This window comes from Uloborus diversus, chromosome 4 (assembly GCF_026930045.1).
Source record: "Uloborus diversus isolate 005 chromosome 4, Udiv.v.3.1, whole genome shotgun sequence".
In the NCBI taxonomy this organism is placed as follows: Eukaryota; Metazoa; Arthropoda; class Arachnida; order Araneae; family Uloboridae; genus Uloborus; species Uloborus diversus.
In genome coordinates this window covers 65,557,073-65,581,814 of record NC_072734.1, presented here as the reverse complement: position 1 = coordinate 65,581,814, position 24,742 = coordinate 65,557,073, and positions in this window count along the sequence as shown.

Here is a 24,742-nt window from a genome sequence, read left to right as displayed (position 1 = left end):
TTCTTGGAAGGACATTGAGTACATATACAAAAATTCAACCCCCAGGGACATCATGGACCGGAGTAGATGAAGTTTGAAAATCACTAATTTCCCCTAAATTCTTATGTACTAACTCTCAGCTCATACGGTTTGTTAATGTCTGACTACAATTTCAAGATCTGCAATCCTTTAAATTGTTTATCTTGTTTGGCGGGAAGCTTTTTGCTCATCAACCAACCTCTTCCCTTTGAAAAGCTTCTCGCCAAACAGAATAAACAATTTAAAGGATCTATCCATATTTCTGAGGAGTTGAAAGTGGGAGGAGGTGTGATGAAAGAGGAGAAGAGGGAGGATGATAGTTTGGCAGATACTTGGTGGGCAAACTAGATATCATAACTTTTTAAGGCTGAGGGTTTTGGGGTTTAGGATGAAGGCTTTCTTTCTTGTGCGGAAAAGTTGAAGGTTTTCTTGGAGCGGAAATTTTTACAACAGGGTTGTTTTTGATGAGATTTAGCTCACACGAGCTCGTGCTTCGTGATACCACTCGCTGTGACTTATTGAATTGTCCAAACTAGCTTCTACTGAGTGAATTGTTAAATCCGTTACGACGTATAAGACGGGACGCAAGGGCGGATCTAGAAAATTTTCAAGGCAGGTGCAATTGATTTTTTAAGCACTTTTATTGTACTTGGCCTCATTGTTACGGAAAAATCTGAGGCCTACTTTTGCTTATATCTCTGCAACAAGACCACTTAGAAACTTCGGGATTAAAATAAATGATTTGCTTAATCTTATGGTACCACTTAACGCTAAAAATTTCAATTCTAAAATAAAATTATTATTTCGGTTAGGATAAAAAACAGCAAATTTCATGTAATTTCCCCATTAAATGTTTCAATATAAAACCCATTGTTACAAGTTTTGTTACTTTACAACAGCAATATTAGTAGTAGTAATCATAGTAAATATTTTGAACCAAGGCTTCTCTGCAGCAAGCAAGAAATTTATCCACTATCATTGCTTTCTTAGGATTTTCATCCTCATCTATGCCAATAATCGAAAACGGGCCTAAAAAAGGACACATATTAGGATCTTCATCACGAGTAACTTACATGTTGTGAAATATGAATTAGTTTCACAAATCTTTAATGGTTCTAATTAGATTAGCACACAAGCAAAACCTAGAGGGGAACAAGGATTAAGTTTTAGTGCCAAATGCTTAAAGTTTTAGACACGTATATAGTTTTTTCCCCCTTTTAATATGAAGCATTTATATGAAAAAAAGAGGTGAAACTTCGTGATAGCAACATTATTCTATTTCTAAAATACATTTACACAAAAAAGAATAAAATAACAGATTTTTTTCAAAAAAATACTAAACACGTTTCATAATGCACTCAAAAGGACAAAATAACTTTTCTGGGTCAGAAAGGACAATATTTAAGTATTCCCGAAGTTTTCAATTATTCCAAGAAAATGACTCCACAAACGAAAAAAAGGTGCGGCACAAGTCATTTCAAACCAAACTTACCCAGAAAAAATATGTATGTTTCAACACTAAAATTTATGGCAGAAAGTTAGGTAATGATAAGAAATTCTCTACCTGACTTGAGCTGCACTTTCTCTCGTTTATGGAGTCATTTTCTTGGTTTAATTGAAAAGTACAGGACTATTTAAATATTGCTCTTTCTGCCTCAGAAAAGTTATTTTGTTATTTTGAGTGCATTATGAAAAGTGCTTAGTATTTTTAAAAATTCTGTTACATATATTACTTACCTAGTAAACAAATGATGATCACAAATGTTTCTGACTTCAATTACGAAACAGTTTCGGGACAGAGTCCCCCCCCTCCCCCCATATAACCATAGAACGTTTAAAATTTTATTTTTGAATTTTAATTCCTAGAAATTACTCGTGGAGCCCTCAAGTCCCTCCCTTGTATTCGTCCCTGACAGAAGAGGAAGGCCTTTTCTGATGGTGTAGAGTAGAGCCTGTGGCGTATTTCGTGATTGTCGCTACCCGTGCAAAGCATAAGTTTCGTAAAACTAATTATTTGATTCCGAATCATCTCCAAACCAGATAAGTATGAATGAACTAAAAAAAATTTAAACACGGTAATCCTATATTATAAATAACGATCAGAAATTGACACTGGGCAAAGCAATACGAAGAAAACGATTCAAATAAATTCCAGTTCAAGGTGGTTAGTGAAAGAACGGATTTAATCACTTCTGATCAGCTATTTATGTGGACACGTCTATGAATATGCGGATTGATTTTTGGATTTTCATTCTAATCAAACTGGCACCAATGCGAATTGAGAAACGACACATTTCGACAAGGTTATTGGATTGGAAAATTTAACTTTTTTTGTGGTTTTAGCGCAATATAACTTCAAAGCATGAAATATTTGACTTGAAGTAAAGCTTCTTACGCAAGGGCTTTGAAATTCTTATCCGCCACCTTTTTGTGTGACGAAAGTGACATAACTGTTAATTGTTGCCAAAGGCAATGAAAAATAATGGTAATTATAAGGATAGTTTTGTTAATACATTTAGCAAATTAGGTTCCAGGCTGAAGTTTGGCAAGCATACATTTGTGAATTTTGTGCATTTAAATCTTTTCAAATAATAAAGGTTTTTGAAGATTTCTTTAATTCAAGGCGTCATCAGTTTGAAAGCATAATTCACATTGTTCAAGTCCAACCTTGAACATATAGTTTGCTAACATTTATTAACAAAATTAACTTGATAATTACTGTTTACTTTTCATTGTTTTTTGCAACGATAAAAAGCGGACTTCGTGTATTGTTTTGTTTTCTCATAGTTTATCATTTATTTTCTTCCTTAAATTATACAATTCTGTTGTGAATATGCTAAGTCAGGCACGTAAACAACAAGAGCATGGCGGGAGAGAAAACGTACAGGTGAAGTGGCAATTTCGAATGTGATAAAAAAAGAAAAGATAAAGTTTCACTTCTATCGTGGGTCTACGAACTAATTGAGCGATTAAAGAAAATGTCCATGCTGTGAAGCATCGCTTTTTTTTTTTTTTTTATCAACGTGCATGCTGACCGTATAACACAGCAACCTGTTTTGATCCGAGGAAATTTAAAAGGTTATGAGACGATTTTGCTAACCGGGAAAGCATAACTTCTTGAAATTGTTATACCAAATACAACTTTGCTTATTACCATGGGCGTCGTAGCCAGGATTACCGTTAAGGGGGGGCAAGCATAGACGCAACGCAACAAGATAGTTGGCTTTTAGTTGCCCATCCCCCTGCCCTCCAGTGTCGACCTCGGAAATAGCTTGAAATTATAGTCCTCCTCTCTCCCTAAAAAACACTTATATACTACTTTTGGCTCGATGAGGTCGGAAAAAGCTATTTGGCTTCCCCTCAAACTTTTCGAAATCAAAGCCCTAAAATTGCAATTTTAAATGATTTTTTGGGGACATTTGGAAAGAGCGTGGGAGTCGGAGGTTCTCTTCCAGGAAGGAGCAGCTGCCCCTCCCTCTGGCTTCGCCCATGATCATTAGGGGAAGATATTAAAATGCTGCTATAGTTCACCTCACAATTGTTGGTATAAAAAAAATTACTATATTATTATTGTCTTTACTTACTAAAACGGCAAGAAAAACTTTGGAAAGATGCTTCTCCCCTGTGTGCTAACCGATTTTTTTCATTACTTTTACTTTCTCCTGAATCTAGTATACAGAGTGGCCCGTTGACCCTGCAAGACTTCTATTTTCTCACGCGTTAGTTCTAGATGCATGCTTCCAAATGAAAAAAAAAAAAAAAAACAAAGTACTACATTGTATACAAAGGAAATCATCCAATGGGAGTAGACCTAAAGAAAAGTAGTGGAGCTTTGAATGACTCCAACTATCACCTTGGTAACTAGAACTGTTTATTAACCTTCTCCTTTCTTTGATCATAGCAGTAAGGAAGCAAAAAAAAAAAAAAAAAAAGATATTAATTTGAATTTTTGTTATCTTAAATTCAAATTATGTTTTTCGCAATCACGAGCGTGTGTGTGTATGAATGCGCGTGTGTGTTTGTGTAGGAGCGTGTGTTCGATCGTGTGTGTGGGTGCGTGTGTGTGTATGTATGCATGTGTGTGCGTGTTGTATATGCAGTGCTGTGTGTACGCACGCGTGTGTGTATTAGGCGTTCGCTCGCGTGTGTGTCTGTATGTAGTCATATGTGTTTGTGTCTGTGTGCAGGCATGAGTGTGTGTATGTGCATGCGTGTGTGTGGGAGTGTCTGTTTGTGTCTGTGCGCCAGCATGAGTGTGTGTATGTGTGTATAGGCGTGTGTGTGTAGGCGTGTGTGTGTATGCGTGTGCGTAGGATATGGACGCAACCTAGAGACAGTTTTCGCAAGAGGAGCAGCATCGTGAGGCTGGTCGACGCGACGGCGGTGCTGGCAGAGGGTGATGGTGGGAAAATAAAATGAGAACAATAAGCAATCGTGATTGCTCAAAAAGTTTGAAATAAGATGCAGAGTTAAGGTGTCAAATGATTGAAGTGGAAGAAAAAATAGTGTAAAAAATACGAAATCCAACTTTTTACATAGTCTCCAAGTCCCCTACATTGCAATTAGGGAAATAATTTCCTGTAAAAAATAATACCAACACAAAGAAATTGAATCATTTCCGACCAAAATTCAAGGAGTTGTTCGAGTTCAAAATTATAATGGGCACCGTGTAGATGAGATTAGAACCTATTGCCCCTTCAGAGAAATATGACAGGTTGTCGAAGTAAAAAAAGTTAGGCAGGTGTTGAAGTGTATTAATATGTGTTGAAGTGTATTAATATAGCTATGTGGAGAGTAAAAAATAAGGGAATAAAAATTAGAGCAAGAAATCTAATATATAAAAATCTCCTGTCGCGGTGTTAGTGTTTGAACTCCTCCGAAACGACTCGACCGATTTTTATGAAATTTTTAATGTGTATTTGATAGGTATAAGAAGAGGTCGTAAAGTATATTTCATATCGCTAGGTAATCAGGGTGCCCCTATCAAGAACTTTGTTTTTGAAAATCATTGTAAAAACCATTATTCGCAACTCCAAAAAACTATAGGGGGCTCTGAAGCCAGTGTGTAATGGCGGATGAAAAAGGTAAAACAAACACATGCCGTAATTTATAACTTGCTTTGACGCTTAGTGAATAGCAGAAATTTTTCATCGTGTTTGTGGGAAGTTTTCTTTTCTATTCTTCTAAAATTACATTACACCACAAACTGTCTGAAGCCTGTAATTTACCCCAAAGAAAACACGTGGAATGGAATGTTTTACCTTTTTCTTTAGTATTGTTAGTCACCGCAAGGTAGCGTATTCGAGCTAAGGTAGCGTATTCGTTGTTTTGACATTTTATTCTGCATTTGTTTTGCATCACAAATCAGTGCTTACCAAATTTTGAACGATGCAAGAATTTTGTCTGTGTGTGTTTGTATGTGTATTACTCTATTGGGAAAATGAATGTTTTTTTTTTTCTTTTCTTTTCTGTTTTTGTTTAAATCGGTGATCATCGTGTACAGTGCTCTATTCCTCTTTCTGTCAAAGATCTCATCCACACAACTTACTTACAATACATTCTTATTTTTAATTAACAACCCCTAATTCCCTAGAATTTAATTAATATTCCCTAGAAAATATTTGTATGGCACAATAACGTTTGCTGGATCAGCTATCAAAAATATAAAACCCTCGTCATACAGACAACTTTTTTTCCCACTCAAAAATGTTTGTCCCATTAGTGTCTGCCCCAGAGGAGATTTACTGTAGACAGATAAGTAAGGGCCATGAATTGATAAGAAACATACTGCCTGACCATCGATTATATGGAAACGCTAATATCCGGTTTATAGGCGGAAATGGACATATCTATTAGCTTATAGGGATGTTTTCTCGTTTCAGTTGTGCACTTTTCCCTCTCGATTATTTAACCTTTGTTTTGTAAAAATGAAAATTTGCTCACAGCAACATTTTTAAATCTAAAGTATATTCGATCTATATTCTCACGGCAAAAATTAATTGATTAATTTATTCACAACAAAGTTTTGAGTTTACCATTTTGCTTTTACGTTCCTGAACGAAATGAAAATATTTATTTTCTTTTTGTTGTTTCCATGGTAACTATTTTTGCATCCCCTTATTTTATTTTTGAAAATGCAATAAATGAATAAGGCACTAAAGTGACATTTAAAAACGCGTGCATCAAAATCTCATCGTTATTTTCCCTTCTCCCCTGCAGATTCATTCAGATGGAATCGTCTTTACTTGGCAGATTGCCAAATTACATACAATCCGTGGCCAAACAGTAATGAAGAAAGTTAACATACTAGTTCTGTTTAATAGTTATTGGCAAGTCTTAGTCCTATCAGTAAAATATTTTGAAAACAGACCCTGACTAAAGGAGATGTTGATGAAAAGTGCATTTTTTGCCGGCAATGATTTTTTCTACAAGAAGGGATAGTCCATTTCTTTTCGAGTTTGATACGGTTAGAAAGCCCCTAAAAAATACCCCAAACGAAGTTTTTCGAAGGGCCGGTGTTCCAATCGCCTAAATTAGCTGAAAAAAAGTTATAAGCGATTTTATTTACGTTAACTCATAATTTTCAAATTTGAATTTTTTTATTGTTTACGCGAGCTATTAGGATCAAGAACATTAAGTTTTAATTGATTTTCATTTGAAATCATAAATTGCTCCTTCTACAAGAAAAATTCAATGTAGTGCTTGGTGTGGTTGCAAAGCCCGTAAAAAAATTATTCAATAAAAACAAAAAATCCCGACTGCGTAAAAACCAAAAAAAAAAAACTAAAAAGAAAAAAATATAAGCCAAGTAATTTAGAAGGTTATCAAGTACTACTGAATAACTACACCATTGAAACAGTTTAACAATTGATACACACACATAAGACAAATCATAAATTCAAAAGCAAAATAGAAGGAAAAACAGTCTCGACTCATTCTTTTTAGACCAATCATGGAACCCCGTAAAATTTGAATGGGCCCCGACTGTTGATCCTTCCATTTTGCTTTTGAATTTATGATTTGTCTTATCTGTGTATTGGTTGTAAAACTATTTCAATGGTGTAGTTATTCAGTAGTACTTGATAACATTCTAAATTACTTGGTTTATTTATTTATTTATTTATTTATTTGGTTTTTATGCAGTCGGGTTTTTTTGTTTTTATTTAATAATTTTTTATTTCGCACTTTTTAGTTAATTTTCATTGACTTAGTTATCATGATTATAAGACGGTAAATTTCGAAATCTTGTCCTTTCATTGAGAGATTTTATATCGTGAGGGGTATTTAGTAACTTTCAGTGGTCTAAACTACTGATCATTTTAACTCGGCTTAAAGCTACATGTGCTTGACCTTTAGCAAAAATGCGCGAACTGAAGTCAACCACATCACAGCTATATAAACAATCTGTATAACTCATGATTACGCGAAATCGGAAACGTCGTCAGTCAAATCTTTCTCGCAAAACTAAAAAAGCCGATCAAGAAAGTACGCGTCGTGAAACTCAGTCCCTTGAATCAAGGCAAAAACAAATGCAACATGTGAAAGATTAAAATCGAATTCGGGGTAGACTTAGTAAACAAAAAATTCGGCAGTGAAAACGCTACCTGCATTTGTCGCTCGCTGTGTCCCGAAAATGACAATCCCAAAATGACAAAATGGCGACAGATTGTTTGATATGGTGAATTTTGATTACTGCCATGTGTTTAGTGACACTCCCAAGATTAAGACAAATCGATTGACGTAAGAATTATTAAAATTGGTCAAGGCGTTTAGCCTGTAGGACGCCACATAGGAACAAACATACATACATAGACTGATAAACACATTACCCTCCTTTGCGTCGCGCACGTGCAGTCGGGTAAAAATATCCTCCAAGACATTTTCCTCGTATAAGTTTGGTAACTTGAAGGCTCTAAATTGACTAGAAAAGAGCTAGAAGCAATTTAAATAAAATAAAAAAATACTTTTACTTGATCTTTTGAGCGAAACAGTAAGTGTGAAGTAGTTGCTGAATAAAATGTGTTGTTATTTCTGGCTTGAGTGTTAAGAAATAAAACCCTTGCATTCATTTTTGCTATTGAGGTTTTGTACACGGGCATTTAAAGTTTTTTCCTTTTGATTATGGTTTCGCGATTTAAATATTTTATTTATTTATTTATTTATTTATTTTTTGAGGGGGGAAGGGACTTTTAGTTTTAATGAGATAAAAGACATTTTCTTAAAACATACCAAAACTATTACCCAGGTTATTTGACATTCATTTCACCCTACAGTAAAATTATCGATTTTTTTTCATTAATTTAATGTAATTTTTCTTTCATTTTTTTTTCTACATTAATACATAACTTATTGAATGTACTCGTATATCGAATTGTAACCGCTGGGAAACCACTAGCCCAAACGGTACTTATAACGTCCATGGAAAATGGACTTGCGTGAATGAATCAATGATTATAAAGGCTTTCCATTGGACTAACGAGCCTTAATAACGTTTAACTTAAATGTATTTAAAAAATTACGATCGAATTTCGACCGCTGGGCGATCACTATACGCTATAGTTGCGACAAACCTAACCTGGCAGAAGTTTGAAGACTACACAGATCCTAATCACAGCATTAAGACAAAGGTCTCCCCCTAAGAGCAATTGTGAACCTCCCTAAATATCGCAAAGCCCCCCTCAAAAAAAGCAAGAGCTCACCCTCACACCAAGAAAGTAAAAAATGCCCCTAAAAACAACCTTCCCCCAGAAACAAATTTCAATGGCGCAGTCTGCGCCATGACCTCCTCCCCCCTAGGTGGGAGGAGGTCATGGCGCAGGACCCCTGATTAAGACGCAACCAGATTAAGTTTTCCTACACTATAGTTATTATCATTTGTCTTATCATGGAGGTAAGTCATAATAGATCCGAATTACATACATAAATGTTAAGGCACGGGGATTTTCAATGTGGCTCGAAAAAAACTTAAAAATATCCCTTCTAGTTGCGCCTCTGCTTTAAAAAGCAAATCAGTTCCTTTTTTACTCATCTAAAACTATCAGTTTAGCTTTTAATCTAGTAAAAAATCAAATGTAAACCTCATTCCTTGATACGTTTCAGATGGCATTGTTGAAAATTTTATGATTCAACATTTATTTTAAAACAGTTTTTATTTTTTATTTTTTGGTTTCAGCGTCAAAAGCGAACTGAACCGTGAGCGCGTGAGCTGCCTGAAGGGCTGGATCCAAGTGAGGAGGGTCCTCGGTGGCCGTGTGGTTTCGAAAACTTGCTTTGTAAGCAGAGAGGCGCGGGTTCGATTCCCGCCTGTAGCCCTGGGTGTTCTTTCATTCCTATGTAATGTACATCTTTCATGTGTATTGTCCTGGAAACAAAATATGGGAAAAGGTTGTGGATTATTAGAGGTAAAAAGGGCCGTGGTAGCCCGATCGGTAGAGTGTCGGATTCGGGGCCAGAGGGTCCTGAGTTCGAACCTCGATGGTCGAAGACCCGTCGTCGTCATTAAAGGGGACTGGGCGACGTTAAATATGCTCGTGGTCTCAATGTCCTCCAAGTGAAACGATACCTTTGGGGGTGCTAGCACCAGGTAGCTAATAGCTCCTGGTCTAGTTCTAAATTCTCATTAACTGTTCGATCCGGTGATGGTGCTGCCATCTATCGGTATAAAAAAATAATGGAGGCAAGGCACTTAGTATGCAGTCCTCGACACAAATACAGTTATAGTCAGTTGTGACTCGGAATCGATATCGAATTTTTTTGGTTTCAGCGTCAAAAGCTAACTGAACCGTGAGCTGCCTGAAAGGCTGGATCCAAGTAAGGAATCTCGGAGTCTACAATACGACGAACAAAATGAACGTCTACAAGAAAGAGTCTGCTAGTGCATTAACTATACTTTTTCGAAGCAAGGTCCTAAAAGAAGTAGCACATACCTCGTATAGGATAAAAGCAAGCAAGTTAGAGTTTGCACGCGGATGAACTCATGAACAGACGTCCTTCGAGCCCCCTTAGACGCAAAAGGGTATATATTATTTCATGGTTGTGATTCTTTTATTGCATATACTTGTTTACCTGTTTTGAATTGTAATCAATTTAAAATTTTAAAACATCAGAATGAATACGTGATAATGATGCTTTCGAAAATTGTAAAACAGTTTCGCTCGATTTTATAGTTGTGATGGTAACCCGAATATTTCAAACTTACGGTTGATAAGAGAGTTTTTTTTTGAAGTAAGTTGCTTGTTGACAAAATAGAATGAAAATGAAGTTAGTAATTTCTAAATCTACTCATGAATTCGTGGAAATTGTTCAATGTTCTTAGTCATCGAAAGTATCCTGATGTTGAATTGTATCCAGAGTACGATTAAGATGTTGGAGGGCAAGGTCAAACGCGCTTTTTCTGGATTCTCTGTACTAAAAAGTTACAATTTTTCCACTGGCTAAAAAAAATTCAGTCATTTGAAACACCTACAAATCGGGGCATTATACCATGGCCTAATTCGCCTGTTTAGTAATCTGGCCTTCATTTTAGTTCAATAACGTAACGTTTCATAATATTAAATTGTATCTTAATGGTCAAAGGGGTTTTTAAATGGATAATTGTATCTAAAATAATCAAAATTTCCATGATTTTGAATTGTATCTTAATAATTAACGTTTTTTACACTTGGAAATGTATCTTAAAATTCCTAACTGTTCGAAGAGTCAGGATATTAAGTCGTACGCTACGCTATAAATTGATTATCAGCTGTTGATATTGCTTGTGTATGTGAACCACAAGACATAAGCTTGTTTAAACATCACCACATACAAAAAATTGCTTTGTGGTTAAGATTTCATTTTTTTTTCAAATGTTGTAGTAAACATTATTTTTTATTAAATCATCAGGCACATGATAGCATCACTCTCTTATATAACCTACATCAGAATTAATTGTCTAAGCCAGTTTTTTAAACTGAGTCACGGGTGTTAAAAATTATTACGCATTTACACTGGTTAGATTTGTCTTCATTAATTGATAACGACAATAAAATGAAATGCAGTTCATTAGCCAGAAAAAAACAAAAAAACGGAGGACCATATGTATAGTTAAGTTTTTTTTCCATGATCAAATTTCGGAGTTTCGGAGGAAGATATATCCCCCACTTTGGTTATCACCCCCACCCCTCTGATGAAAGTCAAATGCAGATTTCATCAAGAAAGCAAGACAACTAATTTGCGTACGAAATGCAAATGAATCGATTTTTTCAGAAAGGGCGTAAGTCCTTACTAGAATCAATTGGATTTGTGTTTTTTCCGAAATAATCAATTCAATTACACCTTAGTCAGTGGCGGATTTCTAAAGAGGTTGCAACCGAACGCAGCCACCCAATTTCGGGTCATGAAAAATTACAAATAAGTTGCTACTGGCGACCATTATGGACCCTTGCACTCATAACTAAACTTTACTGAATGTCGCTAGAGATTTTTAAAAATTTCCAACTGAACGAATCCTTTTGAAAAGTTATAGGTATTTTTGATCCTTTGGCACATTGGTTCGAACGCTCAATAGTTCATTGAGAAGTTTTTGGGGACTTCCCCTTACCATGGAACATTTCGAATTTGAAGTCGTAAATATGCAATTGATTGCATTTTGATTAAAAAAATAAATATAAAAATATATTAATTTGAATTCTGAAATTTTTAATTCAAATTATGTTTTTCGCAATCACGAGTTGCGACACGACCCTACTCATGGCGGGTGGGCGGTGGTGCTGCAGAGGCCGCTGGTCCAAGCTGAGAAAGGAACCAAACGCCAAGGACGGTGAAGTGAGAACAATAAGCAATCGTGATTGCTTAATAATAAAGAAGCTGTCGCAGTTCCTATGACGCTATCTTTTATACTTATCTTGGCATACTTAGGACTTATGTTTCGAAATATTCCGAGGGAGGGAGTCCTCAACCCCCCCCCCCCCAATCGAACTACCTAACATTGCACTGATGTGGCAAAGGAAGAAAAGTACCTACCATTTACTTTTTAAAAAGATTCATTTCATCTGGAAGATTCTGAAAATCCCTAGCTACTTCCAGAATTTTTTTTTTTTTGCACTTTTTTTTTAAACATTTGAAACGTACATTTTGTCTTTAGTTTGACAGTCTTTTAAAACAGATCTTTTGATATTTCTAGTAGGTAATTAATATGTAAATATTGCATTTTCCTTTTACTGAAAAAACACTTTTTGCTATTTTTATGCATGTAGTTTTTTTAATTTGAAAAAAAAAAAGCTTCGAAGTTTTGCCTATTTTTCCCATTAGTAGAATCAAACTTAATCCCTTTCCGAAAAACTTGAGAGAGGAAAGGGGGGAGGGGGAGGGTAATGGCACCCCACTTATTTTGGCGACGGCTCTGCTTCGTAACGGACTTTCACGAAAACGTTCAACCACTTCTTTTTGCACCCCCTGCATTTCTGAATGGGGGCGCTTTCATTGTTTATATTTTTACCGATGACATCACAAATGATGAAATGCCATTCAGTGTTGCCATTGACAAAGCAAAATATTTAATTTTCATCATTATTCACGTGTATTGGCAACGATATATTGATTGATAGCAAGCGTAGAGCGAATATTTAATTCGCTTCTTGATTAGCATAAAGTGGAATCACGGTAGAAAGATGTGGCAAAGTGCATCATTTGTGACGTCAATCAAGACTACGCCTATTTGAAAATTCGGACATTTTAAGAAACTAATTAAAAAATAACTGTTGGGAAAATGAAAGTATTTTCTGGGTCCATGTTATATATATATATATATATATATATATATATATATATATATATATATTGTTTGTTTGTTTTTCTATCAATTTCAATGACTTTAACTGAAGGAAACAACCCCCATTCGGGAGCAACATTTATATTTAAATTAAATCTATCAGCTTGGAGAAATTTAACGAAAAAAATACCTTTTAGTACAATAATTTCGGCGGTTCCCCCCCCCCCCCCCCTTCCTCTTACTGTAAAATATACTCATCAAATTGCAGAACAAAAATACAGTGAAACCAGTGGTTGGAAATACTACATTTTATTTTGTAGCGATATACAACTGCAACTACTTTGTTACAAATGTAGTTAACTACAACTGCTTTTTTTTTTTAATGTAGCAACTAGAAATTACTTTTGAAATGTAGTCGCTACTTCGCTACTCTTCAAAAATAAGTAAATAAAAAGCGTACACAATAGGGTGTCCCGCAAAAAATAGCAGTCGATTTTTCAAGTCGCATACCCTCTTCTACTTTTCCTGTCATGTCAAAACAATTGTGAAAAAAAAGTTTCATCTAATTTAAATAACGGCAGCCCGTACCGACTTGTGTCTAAAAGTGTAAACCAGCACTTGTATGCTAGGCCAAAAAATTGAAAAAAAAAAAAAAAAAAAAAAAAAAAAACCACTTTTCTCAGAAACTCGAAATTTTTGTTGATAAAACGGTGCCCCCCTATACCCCACGTGTATCACAAAAACATCAATTCAAATTAAAAACATTTAGATTACTCACAAAAATCGGCCTAAAATATATAATTTTCATTAAAAAAGATTATTTTCTTGTTATCTTTATGAAAAAAATAACACAAATTTAAGTAGAATCTCAAGTTTAAAAATTATTAGCGAATACATGTACAATCGAATAATAAAAAAAAATATATTTAAAATTCATATCTTTGAGTACTGTGGGGGATTTAAATATTGTAGGATAACAAAAATTTCGATTTAATGTTAATTACCTACTTTACTATTTGTATTTTTTACCTTGAGTATTTAAAGAATTTAACCTTACATTTTTAAAAATTATATTTAAATCGAAAAAAAATTTTTTTGAAGAAAATTATAAATTTTTCTTCAAGTGGGCGACACCTAAATGTTTTTTAATTTGAATAAATGTTTTTGTGGTGCATGTGGGGTATAAGGGCAACGTTTTATCAGCAGAAATTACGAATTCCTAAAAAAAAAGTTGTTTTTATATTTTTAATTTGGCCTAGCGTTACAAGTGCTGGTTCATACTTTCAGTCAGAAATCGGCACTGGTTGCCGTTGTTCAAATAAAATGATTTTTTTTTTTTTTTTACAATTGTTTTGACGTGAAGGAAAAATATAAAAGGGTGTGCAACTTGAAAAATCAACTTTCGATTTTTTGGAACACCCTAATGCACACACACACACCGGAAGACTATTGATCGAAAAAAGGTTCAGATCGATAAATTGGCTTATCTAAAGACTAAGAATTACCTATCATTTCTTTTTTTTTTTTTTCAAAAATGTTCGTTATCATACTCTTATACAATGAATGTGTATTTATTGTAAGCTCGCCAGAACAGCTCAATATCGACCTCTTCTATAACATTTACAGTAGCTTCTCTATTTGGTGAATACAATAGACCCCCTCGTTTTACGCGGGTTTATTTTACGCGGTTTCGATTATACGCGGTTTAAGATTTGACACCTTTATTTTATTTTACGCGGATGAGTTTCGGTTTTACGCGGATGCGGCAATGCAAACAGATAAAATTTTCCCCTCTTTCAAAATCCAAACTCCGAAAGATTGCAGATTACGCTTAACCAACTCCATTTTAACGTACTAATAATCGAGCTTGGGCCACTGGAGGCATTTTATGTGATTGGTTCCAGAGCTCTTTCCAGAAGTAAAATTATTAAACTCACACGGTTCTGAACTCACTGGAAGAAGAGCTTTTAGGAGGGACAAAGGAGGCCAAAACCAACGAGGATACCGACGTCGGTGACGCACAACCAAAAACGTTCACATTGAAAATTTTAAGCCATTCCTAGACAATAGAAAGGATCTTTCTGATTTGTTAGTGAAGGAAGATTCCATCATGGAAATGACGCAAGTGATCATGAATGCGTTAATGCTCTGCAAATAATAAAATAGACAAATTCTTAATGACTGCCAAAAGAATTTCATGGCAGTTCCTCTTTATACACGTAACACAAAATTAATTTATGTTTTCTTTATGCATGTTGTGCATTAAAGTCGATATAAATACACATTAAACTTATTATAAAATTAGTCATCACTAGAATGAAGTATTTTGTTATCTACGGAACCAAACCCCTATTTTAACGCTAGTTTTAGGTCTCAATTTACGCGGTTTCAATTTACGCGGCATTTCCGTGGAACGTAACCCCCGCGTAAAACGAGGGTCTACTGTACTGTAAAAGCACTTATTTTCATGAGACTTTAATTTTCACGATTTTCGCGTGCTGGTCATAATCACGAAAATTTAAGCATCGCGAAATAATTTTGTTTTTCGATTTCGGTCTTCTTATATAAAATTCACGAAATTTTCAACTCGCGAAATAACCAACATTATCATTTTCGCGAAAATAAGTGCTTTTTTCGATATAAATATTGGCGAAATATGAAAACAACGATGGCAAACAAACGAATGGCGTCAAACATGATAGAATGGCGTCAAAATGATTCGTACTTTTATGAGTTTCTCATTGTATCCGCTGATGTATACTTCAGTAAAATTTGTGCCAGTCAAATTTGTTTGAACATTTATTCTTTCTTTCAAAAGTTTATTTGAAAGTAGTTTCCAGAAATCGCTACAAACTACTATTTTTTTGTATCAAACTACTCGCTACGCAACTTTTTTTTTAAAGTAGTGCGCTACACTACAAACTACTAAAAAACGTTGCTAGTACAGTCGCGTCGCTACTTGTAGCCAGGGCTGTGAAGTCGGAGTCGGACTTATTTTGGGAGAAAGGAGTCGGAGTCGTTGGAAAATATACCATCTCCGACTCCGGGCTTCTTTTTTTTCTCTCTAACTGTCACTTACTCTTTTTACATTTTTTAGAAAAACTAATTACAAATTGCAGTGGCGCACACAGGAATTTGGCAAGGGGAGGGTCCAGGGTCAAAAGTCCCATTCTCATATAATACCCCAATATACCGTCCAACATATTCTCTTTTTTTTTATCGATTCTCGAGAACAAAAAACAGGAAAAAAAATGTTGAATGAATAATTAGCACTAATTAATGAAACAAAATATTAATAACAGATGCTTCATTAAATTACCAGCACAAGAATTTATGCATTTACTTTTCTCATGATTCAAAAATGAAAACAGCAAAGCAAATTCAGTTATAAGAAGCACATAATTTGAAGACCAAGGGAAATATCATTTTAATTTGTAATTACAAAACTAAATGCATGATTATTACAGTGTATTCATTTATACCTGTAGTCACCAGCCTGCCTCTATAGGCTTACAAAATATGTGTGTGATAGAATAAAATCTAGTTCTCTAGTTCTTTCGCGATTTTCTTCATAACTTCATCAGAGTGTGATTGTATATTGCTTGAATTCATTCATGTGATACATTCTGGTGAGTGCTAATAAGCCCGAAACTGCAGTCCTCTGGAATTGACTGAGCTGGAGGTGTATTTCATGTATTTCTGTCTTAGCCCTGGCTATAGGGCGGTAACTTACTGAATATACCTGCCTTGCCTTCAATATTCGAGTTGTACCGAATCATTGCTTCAGTCACTCATTTGGTCAGTGCTAATTCTGTATTAGCTACCAGTTTGTTTGGCACTCTTGGCTTCCTTAAGAGGTTTTCCACCTCCAGCTCAGTCACTCTTATGCCGGGCTGATGAGTGCTAATAAGCACGAAACTGCAGTCCTCGGCTGGAATTGATTGAGCTGGCGGTGTATTTCATGTCACTCATGTTAATTTCATTAGTTGATCAGTATGTACGTGTTATCTGTGTGTAGAAAGCAACACCGTCGGAGATCATTTTATTGATCTCAAACTACGTATTGAAATTCTGAGAAGTATGAACGAACAAAACCGGCGAGAGAATTAATGGAGTACGATTTCGAATTCTTTTCAGCACGAAACAGCAATGAAGAGCTTTGGTAATTAATTACACTGCCGACTGAGAGAGTCATTTTCTGGCTGAGTCAGCAAAAAGAAAAAAGCGTTATTCAATCAAATCTAATATTAGTTTTAGATTGGTTTAAATTAACTAATCAGTTCGCTGTGTATAATTAACGTCTTTTGAGCAAATACATTTTCATGCCTTTCAGGCACTAATTCGGCCTCTGACAATCAATTTATGAGCAAACTAAACTTTCAACTGAAGTCATTTTGGGGATAATAAATAAAGTCATCGGAAATTCAGATGTAATGTCAAATAAATTGGTAAGAGCAATTTATTTATCATTTTGAATTGAAAAACATTTTGAATGGCAACAAGCAACATTTTGAATTCGATTTTAAAAACAATTGTTGGAGAAGATTAAAAAAACTTAAGTCATAAATTGTATCCTTTCTTCGAAAAATGTAAACAATGATTAAATAATATACTATTTTCGACTTAGAACGGTCTCAAACTTCCTTCTGTGTATTCGTCTTGCTTATATTGTGTATTATAGAATTATATTGCAACTGTAAAGAAAACCCTTTAGAGCGGCCACACCCTCTCAACAGCCGAAATTTTGCGGAACGTAGGGATGGCAGCTCAGAGAGGTTTCACTGCGTACCTTACTTTCTTTTTTTACTTCTCAAGGAAAACGTAAAATGCGGGAAATCCATAAATAACAAACAGGGATAAAATTATTAATATAAAAATAAACTGGGGCCGGATGAAAGAAACGTGACATGCGGTGTTAGCGTAGATTCGGGGTTGTAAAATTAGGGTTTCGCTGTAGTTATTTGGTTTGAATACTTCATTCAAAACTAGAAACAGGTCATGGCAACAAGAAACACTGTGTGAGGAATATCGTTCTTCAGCATCTCAGTCTCTAATCTCGTTAGAGATTACAAGCGGATGTTCACGAAAAAAAAAGTCATCGGCTTGAATTTCTTCAAGGACTGGAGCTTGAAGAGAGATTTTCTACATCTGTTTGACGGAAACAGTTCAATAGTAATTAATCCGCGATCCGGAAAAGTCCATGGCGTATGGAAGTGACTTGCCCTTCAAGAAATAATTTGTCTTATGAAACACTACTTGGAATGGATGCGGTGTAAATATAATGGTAGACGTACTAAGTTGCAGGGGGGTTGGCATTCATCTGCATTAAAGGGAATTACTTCGTGGTACAAAAAATATTTGGCAGAAAAATAAAATGTTGTTTGTCACGTAAGAATGAAATATAGCTTGCATTCGTACCGAGTAGCAACCTCTGTTTTTCAGGACGATGTGAATATGCATGTTAGTATATTTATACACAGTAGTTTTACATAGGCGGATTTAGGCTGTGAATTCTAGGGGTGCAACAATACAGGGGATCAAGGGGGGGGGGATGCAGCGCTGCCAATGGCGATTAAAGCTACTATTTTGTGAACAAAATCGACTATTTCAGTCAAAATATGGGCAAAAGCGACTATTGTAAAACACGGTGACTATTTTAGTAAGTGACTAAAATAGGTAAAAAAGTTAGGGTTTTTTTTTCCCTTTTTTCTCCTGGGGAAAAAAAAAATTAAAAAAAAAAGAAATGGAAAATCGCTTTCATGTTTACCCCCTAGTTACCGGAGGAAAAAAGGAAAAATTTTACCGCGTTTAATTTTTGAAAACATTCGTTTTAAAAAATGGAAAAATGAAATGAAAATATCATTCATGACCAGAAGGGATGTTTATATTTTTGCATTAAGAAAATTTCGTTTTTACCCCGATAGCGATTTTCATAAAGGTATGGTTTTTATGAGTGTGATTTAGTTTTTGCAATCGCAATTTCTGAAAAAAGTTTGGTTCCACCACTACTTTTTATAACTGTTTTTTTTTTTTTTTTTTTTTTTAATTTCTTGCATTTGTATTATTCATTCATTTTTTTAAAAAACGAGAGCTAATTTTCTTTCGATTGGAAATATCACGAATCGAGCTCTTTATATACAGTCAGTCTAAAACTGTTTACATTGTCTTTAATTAACTGTTAGACAATGAGAAATTACTCTAGAATGTGTCAATACTGCTTTCTCTAGCATTTTTCAGGGTTGGGCTCAAGTTTCGAAAATGTTTTTAAAGTTTTCCTTTTCAAAGGTTGTTTAGAGAAAATTTGCTCCATGTAAGTCTTTTCCACTTCATGGCATTAATATAATAAAAATGCTATTTAAAAAAGGAGACTATTTTAGAAGCTATTTTCTGTATTTGGTAACAATTTTGGAGACTATTTTTCATATTAAAGGCAACTAAAGCAACCACTTTTAGCAGTGGAACTCAGTGTCAGTCCTGCGAGAGGGAGAGGGCCTTCTTTCAGAAATTTTTGGAATTCTACAATGAAAATGTTGGTTTTTAGTTAATTTCTGATTCATTTTATTGCACTGTTTAGTAGAATGATGTGTAAGGATTTTATATTGTTTTTGAGGAAGTATGTTACAATAGTCATATTTTTCGACTTTATTAGCCATGGTTGTTTCGAAGAAAAATAAAATTGTAATGTTTTACCAATATATACCCAATTGCAGAGTATAAAATTGTTATATAGTGCAACACTGAAAATTAATTAAAGGAATGTTTTTATTTGATTTACGTAATTATTTATTGTTTTGTTTGTTTTTTTTTTCAATGGAGAAATACTTCTTAATTCGCGTGGAGCAATTTCTCTCGCACTGGCGATGTGTTGTGACCGGGTCACACAATAAGCTGCCTATTATTTTAGTTTTGGGCTTGCTTTCAAGTAAATTAACTAGCATTGTAGCTGTGAAAAAATATAAGTTGTTTTACGAAATTCCCGAGGAGAAATATATATTTTCTCCCGATAAAATATATTTCATTTAAATTTCCTTTGAAAATCGAACCAAAAATGTTGGGGGTGCAGCGCACCCCTTGGCACCCCCGTAAATCCGCCTATGAGTTTTACTAGAGGGATGGGCGGGAGGCGAACGGGAGTTCCGCAACGGGCGGATTTTTTTTTTTTTTTTTTTGATGGGGGGGGGGGGGGAGACGACAACCCAAAGTGCATTCAAAACTGTAAATGAATAATTTAATTCTGAAATTCTTCCCCAGCATGTCTTAAATTATATTTAATCTATTAAAATGTCAACAAAAATAGAGCACAAATATTGTGCAGAAAGAATGATTAAAGCTTGACCACGAAAACAAGGCGGATGACCTTGAAGCAAACCATCATTTGTATCATTTGTAATCGGTAGAATCTGCCAGAAAGCACCGGATAGTAAGAGGCATGGTCTCGCTAATCCTATCTGTTCCAAAATAATAACAAACAACCTATTACAAATGATGTTTTTGCTTCAAGGTCATCCGCCTTCTTTTCGTGGTCAAGCTATACATAAGTCTGGGGTCAATTTTACATGAAATGCATTCGTAATTTATGCTAGCCAATTAACTTGGACTGTAGCTAGTTGACAAAAAAAAAATGCTGAAACATTTTTTTCTTATTTTTGTCGGAGATTAGGAAGGGGGGAGAGATGACACCACAAATTACTGCCTCGGGTTACACCGAGCTATGAGCACCCATATTATATCTTACTACTATTATATATGCGAAAGTTTGTCTGTATGGATGTATGGATGTTTGTTACTCTTTCACGCAAAAACTACTGAATGACTGAATGGATTTTGATCAAACTTTACAATAATATAGCTTATGCATCAGAATAACACATAGGGTAGATTTCGTCCCGTCATGGGGGGGGGGGGGGCAAAACCCCCTTAGGGGGGCAATAAAACAATTTTCGTATAAATTCTCTAATATGGGGATGAAAAAATACTTGCACATATTAACATTATACGTCCATCGAAAGCTCTGATTTTTCTGCTGAAGATGGCACCTGTTTGAAATTTCTAAGTGTAATGAAAAACGAGTTATGAGCAGTCAAATCTTGAAGTAAGATTTTTGCACAAGATTGGCAAATAATACATGGATTTGGTTGGTTATTTTCCATTTTAATGCAACTTTGAGGTAATTAATGGGGTTTTTTAAATTTATTTGTGTTGACTGGGTATTTAATTGATCAGCAGGAATCTAGCCAAACTTTTTTTTGTGGAATCATTTCAATAGCTAAGGCATTTGGCATTTTTTTTCAACTGTCGCTCTTTTTGAAGCTAAGGACTACGCAATACTGTTTCTCGGTTTTCACCGTGCAACCAAATATCGCCATTTCTTTACTATTTCTTTCTTTAAATTTGTTAACGCGTAAAATAATTCGCCAACTAAATTAACCGAAACCATAAACAGCACAAAAACTTCCATTAATTAGTCTTTGCACACAATTTCAAACAATTGCTAAATTTTTACTGTTTATTGGAAACATTTCGGGTAGCATCATTTTATAATCACCAGAAGTATCTCTGTATTTGGCGACTCTCTTTCTTCGATGAAAATTAGTAACACACAGTTTTACAAAGTAGGGAGGAGGAGTCTCATTTAAGGTATCCCAAAACGATTAACGCAAATTTAATAACATTTTAAGTCGCAGTAAGGGATTACGGGCAGCTACACTTTTTAAAAGTTTGTACTTCAATGCCAATATAGAAAAGGTTTTAGACTATGTTAAAAAAGAAAGAAAAAAAGATGAATCTTTTTAAACAAGTGAAGTTTAATTTTATATTTTGGAAAATCCTCAAATTTGTATATGCTTAAATATCGTTTTTTCGTTTCTAAAAGAGTACTATTTTTTACTCAGGTAAAATAGTACTCTGGTGCAATGGTATTTTTACTCTGAACTTTTTCGTATTGTAATCAGGACCGTTTACGTTATTTAGAAACAGTTGATTTCCTTTTGGTGGGGATTTTAAAGGTTTGATATTCTGACTCTAAAGGGACATTATTAGAATCAGGATTTGTAGTGATTGTTGACCCTTTTTTGGGTCAATTTCTACGGTAAGAAGTTATACATTATATAATAATTTAGATTTCCGGTGTAGCGCTGGATGTTATGTATTTGACGGAGATCGGGATTATAAGGGAACTGTTTCACTTTATTTAAGAATAGTTGACCTCACTCGAATTGGATTTTTTGAGAATTACCCAAACTAACTTCTTTACAACTCCAGAACGTTTTCAAGATTTATTTTGTGTGATTTTTTGAGTGTCTTCCAAGTTTCGCCGACATTTCATTTATCACCCTTCCCTCTGATTTTCAGTTTTAATCATACCTTTTGATACATTTAAGGGGGCGGGAAATTCAAAATGTCAACGAAACCAGAGACAAACAATTTTTCGGTAACTATTTTATCTCTGCTTAATGACCATTAACTTGAATCAATCGAAAATAAAACTACATCAACGTGAGCGAAGCCGCGGGTAAAAGCTAGTATATATATATATATATATATATATATATATATATATATATATATATATATATATATATATATATATATATATATATATATATATATATATATATATATATATATATATATGGGTGGTCCTTATTTTTGAAGTTGCAGATATTTTATGCGACGCCCCCTCAATTTGTTCCATTATACAAATAAATGATCCTTGCAAAATTTAAAGTCAATCCATGAATATTAACACGTGCCCCTAGGGCCCCCTTCTTTGAGTTTCGAAGTAAAAATTGCGGATTTTCACATTTTTATGTAAAAATATTCTAACGTTTTATATTTAAAGTAATTTTGAACCTCAATAGGTGCTGCTACTTCCATACTGACCATTCTCTCACTTTCATTCTGTAAAATTTAACATGTTACAGAGGGTACATGTACACCAATGGCCTTGGATCAAGCGTACCGCTCTTCTGCGCTTGTTCCAACCAAGCGGCAGGGAAACGTTTCCTCCCTCCAAGATAGACACAAGGGATTCTATAGGCCATTAATGAATGGCCTAAGTCATCAATGACACAACAACAAATTGCCTCCTCCAGGCTTTGGGGGTGTTGATTTACAAAATTCCCTGTGTATGTAATAGATGTGGCAAATAGAGTCTCAAGGTTTCAATGCAATTAATTGCAATTATATTTTAATTCGCTGTTCTTCAGTAATAAACACAACTAAATGCTTGCGCAATATTTAATTTTTAAAATATAAATTTCGAAAAATCCTTGATTACTCCTAACATAAAAATATACTGTATTTTACATAGCTAAAAAATAAATTAAAAAAAAAATATCCAGATCGGTACAATGTAGAAATCTATGAATTAATTTTCTTCCATTTCAGTACATATTCCTTTATTATCATCAAATTCTTGCGATTCACAAGATATAAAACCGAAATGGGTATCTATCCTAACCTGTAGAACTTTTGTTTTTTACAGCTGGTCTACCACAATGCAAAAAAAGCTTGCCAACTATTGATATCATCTCGCCTTTCATCACTGTTAGACAAATGCCATATTAGGGATAAAGATGTTGTTCATTTATTTACAGCCTATGTAGATACAGTAAATTTAAATCCAAGTGACCTAGTGATCAATCGTACATTCCTTAAGAGAGGAAGAGAAAATCTTCGAGAGGTAAAATTAAATTTCATGAATTTAAATTTAGATTTTGTGGTTACTCACTGGGATACAAAGCTATATCCAGATGTAACTGGAAAAGAACGCCGACAGGATTACCGTGATAGCTTCAGGTCCTAGTATTGAACAGCTACTCGGAATTCCTTAGATATTTCTTTAGTTGTATATGATATCTTAGATGATAGCTCTTTATTGCTAACTGCTCTAGCTGTAGTGTTTGATACAACGACTTGCAATACCAACCGTATAAATTGTGCATGCAATTTTTTAAAGTAAAAACTGAACGGTGATATATTACATTTGGATTGCCATCATCATGCATTTGAAATCGTACTGCAGAGTGTGTCCTTAAAGAAGTTCTTGCCTTTCTTAGCTCTAGATCAGATATTCAATTATTTAAGCGCTTCAAAACTTTATGGAAAGATCTCCATCATTCAGAACTTATAACATTTCAATCAAGTACAGATACCACTTAAATTCTAAAATTTTCATATTTAGGAAACAATTTAAATTGACCTTACATGAAAAGAAAACCCTTCAATGCTGTTTTACAAAGCTGTTTTACAATTAAATGCTGTATGAAGATATGGTTTTTCGCAGCAACCCAATCGAGGCTCCTTTGAATAATATTATATGTCTGAAAAACTAGCAGCGTTCAAAATGATGACAAACATGCAGCAAAAGCAGTGATAGGCAAATTCATAAATTACTTATGGTATTTAGGGGATAAACTAGTAGCTTTATCGGTAATAGATAAAGGAATTAACTTTGAAGACAGGAAATGCCTAGTCCAAAAAGTGCTTGTGATAAGGAAGACGTGTCTGATGACTGTTTAACAAATTTCAGATAACAGTAATGGAATATTTTTTTAGCAAAGATCTTCCTCTTTATAGAATCAACTACGAGTCAATAAAGCTTTTTGGATAAGTTGCAAATACTAAAATATTTTTTCCTATTTGATCCTGATTCACGGCAAAATGAAGGAAGCTATTTAAAGGGAACAGAGATCGTTTAAATACTGAAAATTGTGAATGATACAATTGAAAGAAGAGAACAATTAATCGACGAAGAATTTCACAACTAATTTACCAAATATGAGTCACAAAAACAATTGATTTAACAGACCATCCAACACTATCGGAAAAAAATACACACTATCGAGATACATTGAGAAAAACGTACGATTAAGGAACGTGTCTAAAGCATTATTCTTATTCAACGTAAAATCTTTAGATGATATAAAGTAATTAAAAAGATTAATTTTAGTGCTACCTCACTGTAAAAATATT